Source organism: Cavia porcellus, unplaced genomic scaffold (genome assembly GCF_034190915.1).
Source record: "Cavia porcellus strain 051 isolate PalLab524CR breed Dunkin Hartley unplaced genomic scaffold, mCavPor4.1 scaffold_9, whole genome shotgun sequence".
Taxonomy (NCBI): Eukaryota; Metazoa; Chordata; class Mammalia; order Rodentia; family Caviidae; genus Cavia; species Cavia porcellus.
Genome location: NW_026947492.1, coordinates 71,919,414 through 71,935,341, shown reverse-complemented (window position 1 = coordinate 71,935,341; position 15,928 = coordinate 71,919,414). Strand labels below are relative to the sequence as shown.

Genomic DNA, 15,928 nt, shown 5'->3' with positions numbered 1-15,928 from the left:
ATATGGAATACTGTCCCACAAAAAAGTCATTTAAGTATATTAGAAACACATATTACAAAAACATTGAAGTATATATATTTTTCTGTTTTTCACAAATACATACATGATCAAGACCTTAGAGAATATATTTAACTGCATACTCATGAGTGAAAACAAAAAAGGGAGCTAGGAAATTGAGAAAAAAATAATAGGATAGACTATAACAAGAGAAACATACTGCACAAATTATTAATGAACAGTTACTTAACTGTGGAGCATGATCAACTTAATTGGTCTGCACATGAGACTTAATTCTTGTATTCAAAAAACAGAAGAAGGGCAGCTAGTCTGACAGGACACAAGAATAAAGTTCTCTTCGTACTGGTTTATAAGGATTCTCTAGAACAAAATCCAGGCTCCTTACTTTCAGGTATCTGAAGTCCTGATGTGACTAGAAACCAGGGAGATCACATATAGTACAACGATCACAAGTACAGCATAGCCATGAACTCTTAGCCAACAGGTATTTGTGAATGAGGGCCTAGTCACAGAAGAATGCATACAATTCCATTCTTTCATTTTATAAAATTATAAAAATCGAGCAAAAGCATATTATAATACTAAAAATATAGTTATTAAAATATAAAAGGCAAGAGAATGATTTTACAAATGTTAATAAAGTGGTTACTTCCAAAAGAAAGAGATGGGTTACATTTGGGGACAGGCAGTGGGGATCTTCTTGTGCACTTAGTTGTGATTAATGATTCTATATGCTGGATTTCATGAAATTCTATATTTCATGTTACACATGTCCTTTACTCTTTTCTGCATGTATGGCATATTTTCTAACAAAAAGTAAAACATAAACCAATCAAAAATATTAGGAAGAAAAGAAAGAAGAGGGAAAAAAGAGGAAAGGTGAGGGTATATGAGTGTACAGCTCACTAAGTTGAATAGTCAGAAATATGGAAATGTAACTGTAGAGCACTAAGAAAATTTCTGATTTGGAACACTACAAGCTCCTGATTTGGCTACCCCTAGTTTTAATTTTCCTTACAGATTTCTAAAGGGGCAATGTAAAACTTGAGAAAATCTAAAATGTTTCCTACTACTTATTAGCATTAAAAGTACTTGAAAGAAACTTCCATGGTCTTTGAAGAAAGCTACCTCATTTCTTACTAATAAAATATAAGCATCTATCAGACATAATAAAAAAGATGTAACTATACTACAAAAATATTCAACAGTGAAAAAGAGGGAGGATGATGACAAATCTGAACAGTGTTCTACTCACTAACCAGCCCAAGTAAATGGCCTTGTTGCTCTAAAAAATCACAAGCAAATCTACAATTCACACAGTCATCAAGATTGGAGGAGGTATTCCAATTTATGACATTAGAATACACAAGCATGAGAAAATCATAATATATGATCATGAAATACTTTTCAGTTTGAAAAGTATGATTGCTGCATTGTTTAGAAGTGTTCAGCAAGCAAGAGATTTGCCATGAGAAAAAAAATGAGGTAAGGAACAAAATGCATGCTTAAAATAAACCTCTAAAGAAATGCTCAATATAGCCCAATATAGATAAACAGATAAAAAATATTACAAATATGGAAGAAATCTTAAGAATATGAAAAATGCATGTAAAAAATCATACTCCCAGAAAAATAAAAGCAAAATCAAAGAAATTTAAAAAAAAATATCTGAAACAATGCTTGAATTTTCAGGATGGACTGTCTCACTTTACTCATAATCATATATAATTTTTAAAAAGGCTTATCTTCATAGGACTTGTGAATTTTAAGGGTTAAAAAATAAATCCTACTAGCCTCTGAACAGGGAAAAAAAGATTAAATAGGAAAAATACGATCCTGTTTGCCTCAGATTTCTGTTTCATCACAAAAAGTGATAGCAGACAACTAATTGAGCACTTATTCTAGAATCTTGAAAAAAATAAGACACATCGAAATTTTCTACTTGGTCAAGCAAGACCAAGTAGATTTTTCTGAGAATCTACTGAAAGATTCTCAATCTATGAAGAGCTCAGAAAATGTATCAAACCATATTTCTACTCCTAAAAGTTAGCAAAGAGATAAATGTGATGCATTTGTAACTGACCACTTTAGCTGACCACAAAATAAAATTTTAAAAATTCAAAAGGAAAGATGGTATTTTAAAACCGGCAGTGTTGAAAGCAAACAAAACAATCTAGATAATTTTTAAATATTCTACTAATAAAATTGAATGCAAGAGGTCACTATTTTTGACAGAGTAGCTATATAAAAGTTAATTATAAAAGTTTGAAATTCCAGTTCATTAAAAATTGCAAAGGAAACAGTGAAAAAACTAGGGAATAGAAACATTCTATTTTTCTTGTTTTGAAAAATGAGGGAATTCTTTTTTTCTGGCACTGGGGATCGAATTCACAACCGCCTGCTTGCAAGGCAGGTGCTTATGCTGCTGAGCTAAATCCCCAGGCCCTAAAATGAGGGAATTTTAATAAATATTTCATTCTTAACACTGAAAGTATAGGTTATTTCTCACTTAAACAAAACAGCAAGTAAGATACTTTCCATTTACTGCATTTTTGGATTATTAAGAATTTATGTCAAAAATGAATGCTAAATTTATTAAAGCTTCATTGCAGTCTATGGGAATATTCTACTATGATAAAACATCTACTACTGTGCTGATTTTTGTAAGAGTAACTGATTTTATAAAAATCAATTTTGTAAAACTACAATATTTGTTCATGGCAGATTTCTCTAAATATGTTCTGGGTTCAATTTGCTGTTATTGAGAATGTATTTTTACCTTTATCTATGGGTGAAAAGTATTTTTGTCTTTCTCAGTATTTGTATCTTTGTCAGATTTTAGTGGTAAATTTACACAGGCTAATAAAATTAACTTTGACACTATCTTTTAACATATTTTAAATGATTTATATGGGAATGAGATTTAAAATGTAAAATAAAGTGCATTTTAAGATAATTGATATATATATATTTTTTTTTTTTCTTTTTTTTTTTGTCTGTTTGACACAGTTCAGGCTGGCCTCAAGCTCACTTTGTAGCCCAGACTGGCCTTGAACTTGTAAGGATCCTCCTACCTCAACCTCCTGAGTGCTGGGATTATAGGCATGCATGGTTTCACCCAGCTCTTTTGTTTTTTTGTAACGAAGTTTTGCTATGTATTTCAGGCTGGCCTTGAACTCACTATGTAGCCTAGGCTGGCCTCAAATTCAGTTACCCTCTTAACTCAACCTCTCAACTGTTGGGATTACAGGCATGCACCACCACGCCTATCCTTTTTTATAGATTTTTGTTTCCATCATTATCCTATTTTCATTTCCTATTTATTCCTGAGTCTATTTCTACAATCTATATTTTTCTGTTAAATATTATTTTACTAAAGACAGAGAGGATAAATGCAGGCAGAGCTTGACTCACACTGTTAAAAGACAGAAAGAAGAATCCAGAGGGAAAGGCCACAGGTCATAATAGAATATATGCATGCTAACTAGTAAGAAGCTAACAGAACCCCAGACATCTACAGAGGATCTACCTGCAGTACTCAGCTAAATGTTAATCCATACGTATATGTAAAAAAACTGTGATTGGGCAAGAGTCACTCAAAATGATTAAAAGAACAGAAACTGGCTCTCAGAGCTACGAGTAGTGCTTGTTTTGACAGAATTGGATTAGCCATAGACTGGGCATTCCTCCAACTGCTATTTTTAATTTTATAGTTATTGTTCTGGTTAGCCATAAGTTATATCCTTAAGGAGCTGAGGTCTAGTTAATTCCCTCTCTCCTGGGTACCACTGTGGGACTATGAATGTGGCTGTTTAAAAATATATATAAAATCAGGTAAATGTTTGAGCAAAACATCTCCCTTCCCCAAGGTTCATAAATCTAGCTTTGTAGCTAATCCTTCCCAAAACAAATGAAGCACAGATATTTAATCCAAATATATTAGTTACATGTGAATTGTGTATCCAGCAGGAAAATAAAAACAACACAGCAGCGTTATTACTGAGGCCATAAAACACATTTGGTGAAAACTAATCGTCTCTAGTTTGCAGTTTTAGTATATGAAATTGTTCACAATATTTAGGCTTTTTTTCCAATTCACTGTTAAATTTTTGGAAATAAAAGAGGAAAGACAACAGCTTTATCAAGATCCTACTTTTGCTCTCTTTCAAGGTTCAATTCTACTTTTCAATTTTTCTTTTATTACAAAACAGACTTGTTTCTGCTGCCAATGTGAAGTGTTTTCATTTGTATTCTATGTAAGCTGAACTGCAATTGCTAGTTTGTTGGGCATTTTTTCCCAATGAACTGAGAAATACTAAAATGGAAAGAACACAATTAGCATTTTATATCTGCATTTGAACCATGCTCAGATAGTTTTAAATGTTGAAATATTTACTAAATTAATGAACAGGAGGCTGCAGTCATTGCAAAGCACACAGAGGTTCCCTGTCATAGCCTCCGCCCCCTCATTTCTCTTTGATGGGTTAGATGTTTTCTTGGAAGCCACTAAGCATCTAAAGAATGAAATTACATTCCCAAGCTGTCTAAATGGCTAGAGTGGTTACATTCTTCCTAATATAAAATATAATGATTTACTTTCCCAGGTCTCTGATTTTGGTAACACCCATCATGATACCACCTGTAGGTTTAGAATCTCCTCCAAACAGACTAAAGTCTGGAGAAAAAGATTTAAATTACCAGACTGATGAGGAAAAGCCATATATTGTTTTATGAATTTAATAATCACATGAAAAACAAATTTTTTAAAAATACAATGACTGCGGCCAGATATGGTGGTCCATGCCTATAATTCTACCACTTGAGAGGCTGAGGTATGAGGATCACTATGAGTTCAAGGCCAGTCTGGGCCACACAGCAAGTTCAAGGAAGCTCTGAACTGCACAGTGACCAAAATAATAATAAATGATCAAGTTCTTTGGAACAAATTCAATACTAGTGACAAAATCCTATTACATATCTTGGTATTATTAGAAAAACAGAATAGCAGACTAATATAAATCAGATGGTGTTACCATGTGGGGGTAAAATTAGAACATCTTGCGGCTAACAATCTCATACCAATAGAAGACAATGAGTTGTTTCCTATAGGGTAGTTGGAAAAATAAAATGATGACATGATCAGTCTAAGGGATAAAACACTTCTCAGAAGTGTTTAACCACAAATTACATCCAAACACCTGCAGTAAGAAAATATATATCAAAGCTGTATCCCACCCCTCAACTGTGACAAAACTGAGATACTAGACTGATAATCAAGAAGCACTATATATTAAAGCATACACATACCAGTTCCAATTCAAGGATCATTATGAAATTTATGGATAAAATATTAACTATGGAAATGTTAATTATAAAATTGAGACTAGGCAGTGCCCAGCAAGTTACCCAAAATGTTTTTTTATCCCACCAATTACTGTTTTCATGGAGGAAGCTGAAACCTAAGTTATAAAAAGTTATTTATATATGAGGTTAAACTAGGTGGACTTTATCAAGTGATCTATAACACTATTTTAAAATGTATTTACTTATTAAATATTTTTCTATATTCTAAATATAGAAATTATTTATTAAATGAGGGTGATTAATTCCCACTTTTTCCTAGAAGAAGCTAAGAACTGAGTCAGTTGGATTGGCATTCAAAATAAAAATGGAAAACTGGGGTCTTATGCTTGACTCAGGTGAGTTTCAGTCAGTATAACCAAGAACTTCATAACCTTGGGGTCCAGAGCCCCAATTATCAGATTCAAACTATTGTCCTATGAAATTTTATCATTTTAACACAGAGAAAGTCACTTGGTTCTCTAGATCCAAATTTCCTCATCTATAATGTAGGTATAAAAAATACTTATTTCATAGAATCATTGTAAAGATATGATGAGGTATTTAATTGCCTATTCAAAACAATCACACAGAAAATATTATTTCTACTACCAACATCAGAATTAGAAAGGAGCCTTAGAGACCAAATAGATCAAATTTATGTTTTTTTAAAGTCTTTCAATCTCCTCCTTTTTTGAAGAATGTTAGGCTAAACAGATTAAATGATTATCTAGTCTCCACTAATAATCTGTTATTTATCTTAAATATATAACCCCATTTTTAAAAACGTAACAGCCTTTCAAGTGATAAATTCCAATGTGACTTTATATTTCATTTTAAAAGTATAAAATGATAATCTACACATTAACAAATCCCAAAAAAACCATCCAATATTTTAGTATCTTAATAAAGCTTATATTTGTTAGCTCCTCCATATCATAAGCCTATAAGGGATGGCACTCCCTTGATTAGGTTACATTAGATGGCAAAGGTCACTGTGTTGCTACAGTACAGTACAGTGATACATAGTATAATTGCATGTAAGACTCTGCATTAGCAAACTGAAAATAGAGGCTTTCTTGCTGGCTTTGAACAACTAACCTGCCACACTGTAAAAAAAGGTCTGTGAGGGGAACATATGACAAAGAATTGCAGAAAGTTTCTGTAAGCTGACAGCAGTCCTGGCTGATAGGAAACAGGGCCCACAACCCACAGAAAATAAAAACATATGAAAACTGTGATGTTCACTTAGGCGCAAACAGTTTAAACTATTATGCAATCAAAAATGTACATGTAACTTTTAGTACTTTTGCTATCATGCTATGAAAAATCTTGAAATAGTGCTCGCTTCGGCAGCACATATACTAAAATTGGAACGATACAGAGAAGATTAGCATGGCCCCTGCGCAAGGATGACACGCAAATTCGTGAAGCGTTCCATATTTTTTAGGATATATAGTAGTAACTCTTTTTGATCTCCTATTAACTTGTTTTGAAGTCCTGTAATACTCCCAAGATCTTGTTTTGACTGATTAGACTCTGTTCCATTCTGTGTGATAGTAGCAAGTCTGAGGGTATAGGCAACTAATTTGAAGGCAATAAGATTCACAAAGATGCCCATTCTGGTTTGACTATTGTCTCCTTTGGAAGTCCTGTAATGTTCACAATGCCTAAGTTTTATTGGTCTTGTTCTCCACTGTTTTGTCCAACTTTATAATATCTAATGAGATAGACAATTCCTTTTAAGGAAACAAGAGACAATGTTGATAACCATTGTTAATAACCTTGTACTCTGTTCTACATCATGTGCTATGTCTATCCTTGGTTTTGACTTACAGCTTTGTTTTGCTATATTTGACTTTATTCTCTCCCCCCCAAAAAAAGTAATAAGAACTAAGGAGTAATAAAATCCAAAATGTGTAAATTTTGTTGTAAAAAAGAGAGGGAGGGAAAAAAAAAGAGCTCTAACGGATATAACAGCAAGTGTGTTTAGGGATGTTAAATAGCTGACTATATTAATGTTTTTGGATCATTGAACACAGCTGTTTGCAGTCTCTCTGTTTGAATGTCTACTTTGTATTCTTTGATACTGTGATTTGAGCAACTATTTCCAAGATGATAATATGTAATCTATTAACAGGTGATTTCTTACTGTTATGTTTTTTTTTTGTAGTTCTGTATTATGTGTAACCTTACACTGCTTTGTTTTGTTTTGTGTTTTTCTCTTTTTCCTCTTAAATAAAAAAAAAGAAAAAGAAAAAAAAAAAAGAAAAATCTTGAAATAAAAGATTATTTGAAAACATACCTATTGTCTTCTTCTACACATTTTGCTTTTATCTTTTACATTTAAAATATATTTCACAGTTTTGAAAGATTAAAAGTTTTAAGAATGGATGAAAAAACACAACAATGGAATACATTTAATATCACCAAACTTGTATACTTAAAGATTAACAAGATGTAAATTTTGCTATGTGTATGTTGCTACATTTTTTTATAAAGAAATCTCCAAAAGAGTGAAAAAAACAAAAAACAAAAATTGGGAAGAAATCTTAGCCAACTGTCCCTCTAAGGACTTTTATCTAGAACATACAAAGAATTTTAAGTCAGGCCCCCAAATTCAAAGACCCACACCAAAACTGAACATTTGAGATGAATACACATTTCTAGGATGAAGAAATACAAATGGCAAATAAATATATGAAAAAATGTCCTACATCATTGGTCATTCAAGAAATGCAAATTAAAGCAACACTGAGATTTCATTTCACCCTAGAAAGAATAGCTATCATCAAGAAATCAGCTAACGCTGGGGATTTAGCTCAGCGGCATAAGCACCTGCCTTGCAAGCAGGCGGTCCTGAGTTCGATCCCCGGAATGGGGGTGGGGGTGGGGGAGGAATCAGCTAACAAATGCTGGCGGGGTTGTGGAGAAACAGGAACCCTTCTCCACTGTTGGTAGGAGTGCAGACTGATGAAACCACTGTGGAAATTAGACTGTGGATTTCTCAAAAAACTAAGATTAGAGGTCCCATTTGACCCAACTACTCTCCTTCTGAGTATTTTCCAAGAATTAAAAACATCGTATCACCATTATGTATGTGCACCTATGTTTATAGCAACACAGTTTGTAATAGTTAAATCTTAGAAACAATCCAAATGCCCAACAATTGGAAACTGGATTAAAAAATATATGGCATTTTTATACAATGGAATACTACTCAGCTGAAGAATAAAGTTGAGGCTTTTATAGGTAAATGGATGCAACTATAGATCATACTCATAAGTGAGATAAATCAGACTCACATGTGTAAACATTGTATTGTCTTCCTCTTGTAATAAAACTTAAAAATTAAATAAGGTCAAAAAGGTATTATAGTGTGAAAAGGAATGAAAGTGTTAAAAGGAAAGGGTAACTGGGATGGGGAACAAGAGAAAAAAAAAGAGGAAAATACATATATATACACACACATACACAAAGGTAGCTTAGATAACTAATACTGATCCTATTCATTCAGGCAAAGAAAGTGTGATTGCTTTTATTGTTTGATCTGTTTTGCATGTCTGTATCTTGTAATCTCAGCAACTATTTTGAAGATAACAATATGCAAAATAGTGAATATTAATTTACTATCAGCTTGTTTCAAAATCCTGTATTGGTTCTCCTGTTTTGTTTATTGTTTTGCTTTCTTTTAATGTCTACAAAATTTTAAAAAATTCAAATTCTACCTAAAAAAATATAACCCAGCTATAACTCATTTTAAAATAGTACATATGAGATTACCCGTTGTGTATCACTTTCACAAAGTAGCCAATTTATTCAGCAAAAACTTCCCTACCAATTTGAACACTTCCATGCATTTATAATAAACTTCTGGTATTTCCAACTGTACAGAGCTCAGCATCTGATTAGATGAAAACTTGCAGTTGCCTCACACCCAAAAGGACAACATAAACACCACACCTGCTATAATGCGTCAGGCCCTGAATCCCAAGTCCTAGGCTGCAAATTTATGGAGAGATATATGAAACTAAAATCTTTAAGCTTTTGGTGACATCTAGTGGAATATTTTAACAGGTAACTTTTGCTCACTCAGGAAGTATACACTCAGCTTAAGTCTTGGGGACAATTTTAAATATAAAAAATTCAGCCTTACTGCATACATCATGGATTTCTGCCTCCAGTATTTCCCTTTGGCCCACTGTTTAGGTATCAGGAGGCGTAAGTCATGTGCAACTCAAATCATCACTAACGTCTTCAGGAATTTCGCTGGCTCCAGTTGACAATGGAATAAAGTAAACATGAGCTGCCAATATGAAAAATGAAACCAATAAAGGGTTTTTCTAAAATTAATCACAAGCATAAATAATTAAATCTAGTATATTTAAAATGGATAGCATATGCTAAAGAACAGCTTCCTTTTTTAAGTAAAAATCTGAAAATTCACATTCTCTGGAAAGCTCTTTAGCATTAATTACTTAACACGTTGCCTACGCCTGTCTTGTAGCATTTGTCTGTTTTACATTCAGATAAGTTGATGCAGAACAATGTTATTCATACTAAATTGTGAGTGCCTTAAGGAAAAAGTGTTAAAGTTCATCTTGGAATCAAGTCAAATAGCCCTGACACATTTTTTTCCCCAGTACTACAGACTGAATCTAGGGTCTTGCACTAAGCTACTTCCTCAGCTCTATCATGTTTTTTTTTTAAATATAAGGTCTCATTAAGTTGGTAAACTGTGATCTCCCTGCCTCAGCTTCCCAGAGTACTGGATTTACATGTCTATGACACTGAGCCTGACTCCCTGAACCTTTAAAGAGTAACTGCTTCTGTATGTTGGGTATACAGTTTATTCCAGGTCAGCCCAATCAAGCCCAATCCATGACTACTTCTCTGCTGTTATACTTTATAGATTTTGACCCAATATCTTGTTTCCTTATATTTTTGATTCATATTTTTATATTCCTCATTTCTGTTTTCCTGGTAATCAACTTCAAGGTATGTCTTTAAATTAGTATCCATTAAAAATCTACCTAAATTCCTTCACTTGCATCGATATAAACTCAGCAAAAACTACGTTAACACTAAGAAAATCATGGTTTTCATTCAGTGAGAAGTTACTATGTACTATATGTTCTCATGTAATTTCATAGCAATCTAACATTTAACTCATCCTTCACATCTTCTATCAATTATCCACTAAGATTGCATCTGCTGTCTTATGCTATTAATTGTATCTTCATTACTGTATCTTACAGCACTGTCATAGCACTCACCAATTAAAATTTTGTATTTTTGTGTATTTGAACCAAAGCTTACCTTCCTTTTTAGACAATAATCCATCTGAGGATTAACAATGCCCACTTGTATTCAACAGTATGTCATTGCTCAACTAAAATTTATTTACCTAAAATTAACCCCCGGCAGTTTAGCCTACCAAAAAAGATTTGAATTTCTGCAAAATTCTCTGCAACCTGATTATGCCAGTGTTTTAAAGCAGTCAATGACAGTTCTACTGGCTGGACTAAAGTTGCACAGTCATAACATGTGTGCCTAATCATGAAGACTGCCACAAGTTCACTATGTCACACAATTTTAAGACTCTGAGCTGATTCCAACAATTTAGAAAACGTGTCATTCACAGTAACATATCTACAGTCCCAATTTGCCATCTACTGCTTTTGCTTTTCCAGCAACTGACAGCTGAGTTGACCAAAATCCTCCATCAGGAGGCTCAGTGTCTCACTTTCAACTGCTCTGAAATACACCAAATTGCTATTATCAAGACCTCAATTCTTTCAAATTCCTAACCCTAAGTACTAAGTGACTACAGGGTTATAGTCAAGATTTTATTATGAAATATTAGGCATGACCCCCAGTTATGCCAGGTAAAACTGATTATTTCTTGTGTTATACAACCCAAGTGCCCCATAACTCAAATGTAATTTCTCTCCCAATCCTGCTGTTTCTGTGCATGCCCTGAAATGCATCTAGGCAACCAGGAATTGCTGCTACTGTCTGAGTCTTCCTCAGTGAACATGAATCTAGCAGCCAAGGATGAGTGCTGTTCTACTATTTGCCTTGATGGCATGTTTGATATGTGGTTGGTACTACATCAATATTTCACATTAGATCCAATGAGTAAACAGACAGATGGACAATCTCAAAAGGGAAGCATTATCTCTATTTTGTAAATAAGTGAAACAAAGCAGTGTAAGAAATCTGACCAAGATCATACTGTAGTAGTAGATATAGCATCTGAATTCACTTCTACCAGATCTTCCATTACTGTTGGAAGTGTATCTGTTGCAATACTCTATTGGGACTTATGTAGTGCACTAAATACTGGGTCAAAAACAATAATCCATGTTTTATAGTCCAAGCACTTTGTACAATAAACCTGAATCTATAATTACTATGTCGGATGGTAATTTTAAACTCTACAAGATTTGAATAAATTAAGGTCTTAGTATTTACTTCTAGTTAACTCATTTCAGATAAGTTAGGAATTGGACACTGAGTATGCTGGTTAACATCATCCCTTGCCATTACGAGATAAAAAGAAGACAGAGAAAAATAAATTGGGATTGAAGACTCATCTAAATGTGTAAGATTTCAAGTTGGGAATTTAGGTGGAATTGAATGGTAAATTCCAGAGCACTATACTGGGTGCTTTATATGGATCATTTTATGTAAAACTATCACAAATTTTGTAAAATAGTTTTGTTACTATTTACATATGAAAAAACTGAAAATCAAAACTTCTAACTGCTCAACCCACACAACTAACAGAGTGAGGACTGATACATACAACCAAATGATGTTACTTCTCTACCAAATGACTTCCAAAAAATGGGAATGTACACTATTTGTTCCTAATGTTTTTCCTAAAAATTTCCTAAGATTTCAGATTTCTCACTCCACTCGTTTTTTAGGAAGTTTGATAGATGCATACAGTGGGGTTATCATTGTGCTATGGTTGTTCTAGTTATTTCCACTTGATAACCATGTATTCAATAACACAAACACTTAGAATCACTTTTGTACCATTGTTAGGCATGCTACTCTCTAAGAGAAATTAGGCTCAGAATCAAGTCTCCTTGGTGAGTTCTTAAATATGCCTCAAAGAGAAAAACAGTTATGGTAACACAGTGACTGCTCCTCTCCCACTCCACCTGCTAAGTAGGGAAAAATCACTATTAAGGTAAAAGCTAAAAGGGAGGTACTACAGAAAGCTTATGACTTAAAGGCTGACAAATGTGACAGAGCTCCAGGTCAGGAAGAATAGAAGCAGGAAAGTCTTCACCCTCACCTATCCTAAGGCAAGGGGAAGGAAGAGCCATTTCCTTTTGGAAAAAGGCATTCTCAGTCCATCTATTTAGATAGCCTCAGGAACCAAAGTAGGTTTCCAGTTGTCATCACCATTTTAAAATGTTTAGTACTCACCTGGTGGGGAACTATTCAGTAACACTATTAGCTTCCCACAGTTAGTTTGAATGCTTCTAGAATCATTTTGGATAGAAGGAATGTGGAGGACACAGTAGGCTGAGAAAAGCTCAGCAGTGAAAATGTAAGGATTTTGGTTGTGATACAGATTGCTTAAAATTTACACAGTGGGTGAGTCCTTGGAAACATCTGGTATGTTCACTCTTTGAAAGTGATTACAAAAGTTCTAAAATATCCCCTTTCATATGCCCCCAAATTACTTTAATATATTAATTTTCAATAAATATATGGGTTTAAAAAAATATGTACATAAGGCAGGCATGGTGAGGCATGCCTGGCATCCCAGCATTCAGGAGGCTGAGGCAGGAGTATTGTTATGAGTTCAAGAACAGCCTGGGCTACAAAGTGAGCACAGGGCCAGCTTAAACTGTAGAGACTGTCTGAAAAAAAGAAAAAAAAATTTACACAAGGAATTGAGACTTTGTATATACTATAATCTCAATTCATCTAAGTCTTTCATTTCCAAATGTTTACACCTCATCCACTTGCTTAAAAAGTTAACAATCATTTCAATATTGAGAAGCTTATTTCCATATTTAGGAAGGGCTTTTAAGGTTAACTGGGGAGTTTTTCATTGCTATTATGCTTCAAAATAAAAAAGCAGGAAAAACTACAACTTCCTTTAAGATCTGACAGATACCTAAATTCTATTGTTGAGGTTATGGCCAGTTAGCTATAAGCAGTCTAGGGTCAAAAGGGTCTAGAAATGGTCAAACAGAGTAAGACATTACCCTTACTGATGAAAGAACCAAGAATACCAAAGAATACTGATGAAAGAACCAAGAGAATCACTCCGAAAATATTACATCTAAGAGTTTCAGAGTAATAGTTGACATTTTTTCATATGTAGTTATGCAATCTGGGTGTCTGTATTAAGTTATGGCTTTTGTACTGAAATTTTTATCATACTTATACCAATGTACAGGCCACAGTAATTTAATATATTAACTTACCATTTTTGCTTAAAAATTGTCTTCTTAAACATTTAGCTAAAGTCTATTCATTCTATCTCCTTTCCTCATGTTGATTTGTGAATCAGTCCACATTCTTTTACTATACATCTATGCAATTTTTATCAAACAAGTATGTTAATACTTACCCATGTTAATATGTGGATCTGGATTATTCACATTAGCTTCTTATTTAAGTCCAGTAAAAAAATAAATCTGTTGATGTACTCCAGGTGGGCTGCTTATACTTTTTAACATTCAAAGAATGTTGTACAGATCAGTTTTGTGCATATTTCCTTGTGTACATGTACAGGTTTCTCTAGGTTCTTTTCTTGAAATGGAATTTCTGGGTAATAAGGTATGAACACTCCAAATTTTATTAAGTATTGTCAAAACTGCTTTCGAAATTTTATCAATTTATATACCTACCACAACGGTGTTCCTTTGGCCTTTTAAAAAAATGTTACTAATTTTTAAGTACTACTTCAATGCAGTCTTCCAAATTAACATTACACTTTGTTAATACTATCTTTTGACATATCTGAAAAATAGTATGAAAATTTTAATCAATATTTTCCTTCTAAATTTGCACTTTTAAATTTCTTAAAAAGAGGAATTTGTATGCCAGGGTGGTGAATGCCTTTCTTCATTTTCTTCTAAGTTTTTAAAAAAATTTCTTCACATTTGTTTTCAAATCACCTAGGTTGTATTTTTGTGTTTTCTGTGAATTAAATAATCTTCTTTTTTGAGAAGATAAATCACTTAAAAAATTTTTTTAAATTAATTTTTGAGACAGGGTTTCACTCTGCAGTTCAGGCTGATCTCTAGCTCACAGCAATCCTCCTGTCTCAGCCTCCCTACTGTTGGGATTACAGGCGTGCACCACCACATCAGGCTCATTTTTAAAAGTCCATTATTTTCACCATTAACTTTTTAAAAACTACCTATCACATATGTTTTCCTGTAATTAGGCCTGTTTCTAGGCTCAATTTTAGTTTACTGGCCTATCTGTCCTTGTCTGTTGCAACTGTATGAATTACCAGAGGTTCGTAATTCTTGATACCTGTTGGGGCAAGTCTTTTTCAGAATTGCGTAGGCTTTTGTTTATTCCACCATGTAAATTTTACCATTAGCTACATCTCTCATTAGTGTCTTTTCTGTAAATACCATGTTTCTTAGTAATTTGTAGTGAAGTGAGGCTGTCTCGTTTTTAGTCAGTTTTACCAAGTTTTTTACTTAACATTCCATCACTGATCAACACATAAATGGTATTAGGGAAGGAAAGGAAACTGTGGGGGTAAAAATATGTTCTAACTTCATCTGAGGTCTTTTTCAAATTGATTTGTCAGATTGAGAATGATAAAAATCTTCCCAACCATAAAAGAAACACGAATCTCCGTTTACTTATTTTTGTCCTTTAGTAAAGATTAACAACTTTTTTTCCATAAAGGCCTTAAGTATTTTTCCTAGATTTCTGGATTTCTAAAATGTTTGATGAATTTGATCTTCTGGGCCACTAATGTGGCCTATCCCTCAATTCACTCTTTTGTCCAAAAAAAAAAAAAAAAAAAAAACAAAAAAAAAATTTTTTTTTTTAATTGTGTGTTGCATTCAAAACTCTGAATATTTTTATTATTTAGGCATTTGTTTCCTCCAGTAATCATTACACTGAACACAGACTGTATACCTCTCTCATAATTAGGGGTATTCCACGTGTGCCGAATAAAAAGCTGTTTCTTGCCCTAAGCTTGGGGTAAAAAGGAACTTTTAATAGGAAGAAGTATCACTGATCTTCCTTTGCTTACTCCTTTCTCATGTTTTTTCCTTTCTCACTCTTTTAAGAGTAAGGAACATACAAACTTAAGCTCTTTGTCTTTTGTGGACAGGAAGGCCCCACTGCTTCATACCAGTTTGAGATCCTAGCACAGCTGAAATGTCAACCTCTTTCAGGGATTCCTTAACCTTTGCTTCTGAGAAACTGCTCACATTTGGTCTCTGCACCCCCGGGGGAAGAAGCCAATTCTCTCCACGGGAACCAGTAGTTTGGAGTTAGATAGTCATCATGATCCCAAATCCACTGCAGGTACATTTTTTACTTAATAATAGGGAAAAAA

General features: G+C 33.6%; 1 non-coding gene across 1 annotated transcript; it reads left to right on the top strand.

The window, feature by feature from the left end:
- The first annotated feature begins 6,698 nt into the window (after positions 1–6,698).
- LOC111754730 (U6 spliceosomal RNA) lies at positions 6,699–6,805 on the top strand. The gene has a single exon (XR_002789394.1). It is a non-coding gene; the product is annotated as a U6 spliceosomal RNA (small nuclear RNA).
- Positions 6,806–15,928: the final 9,123 nt, after the last annotated feature.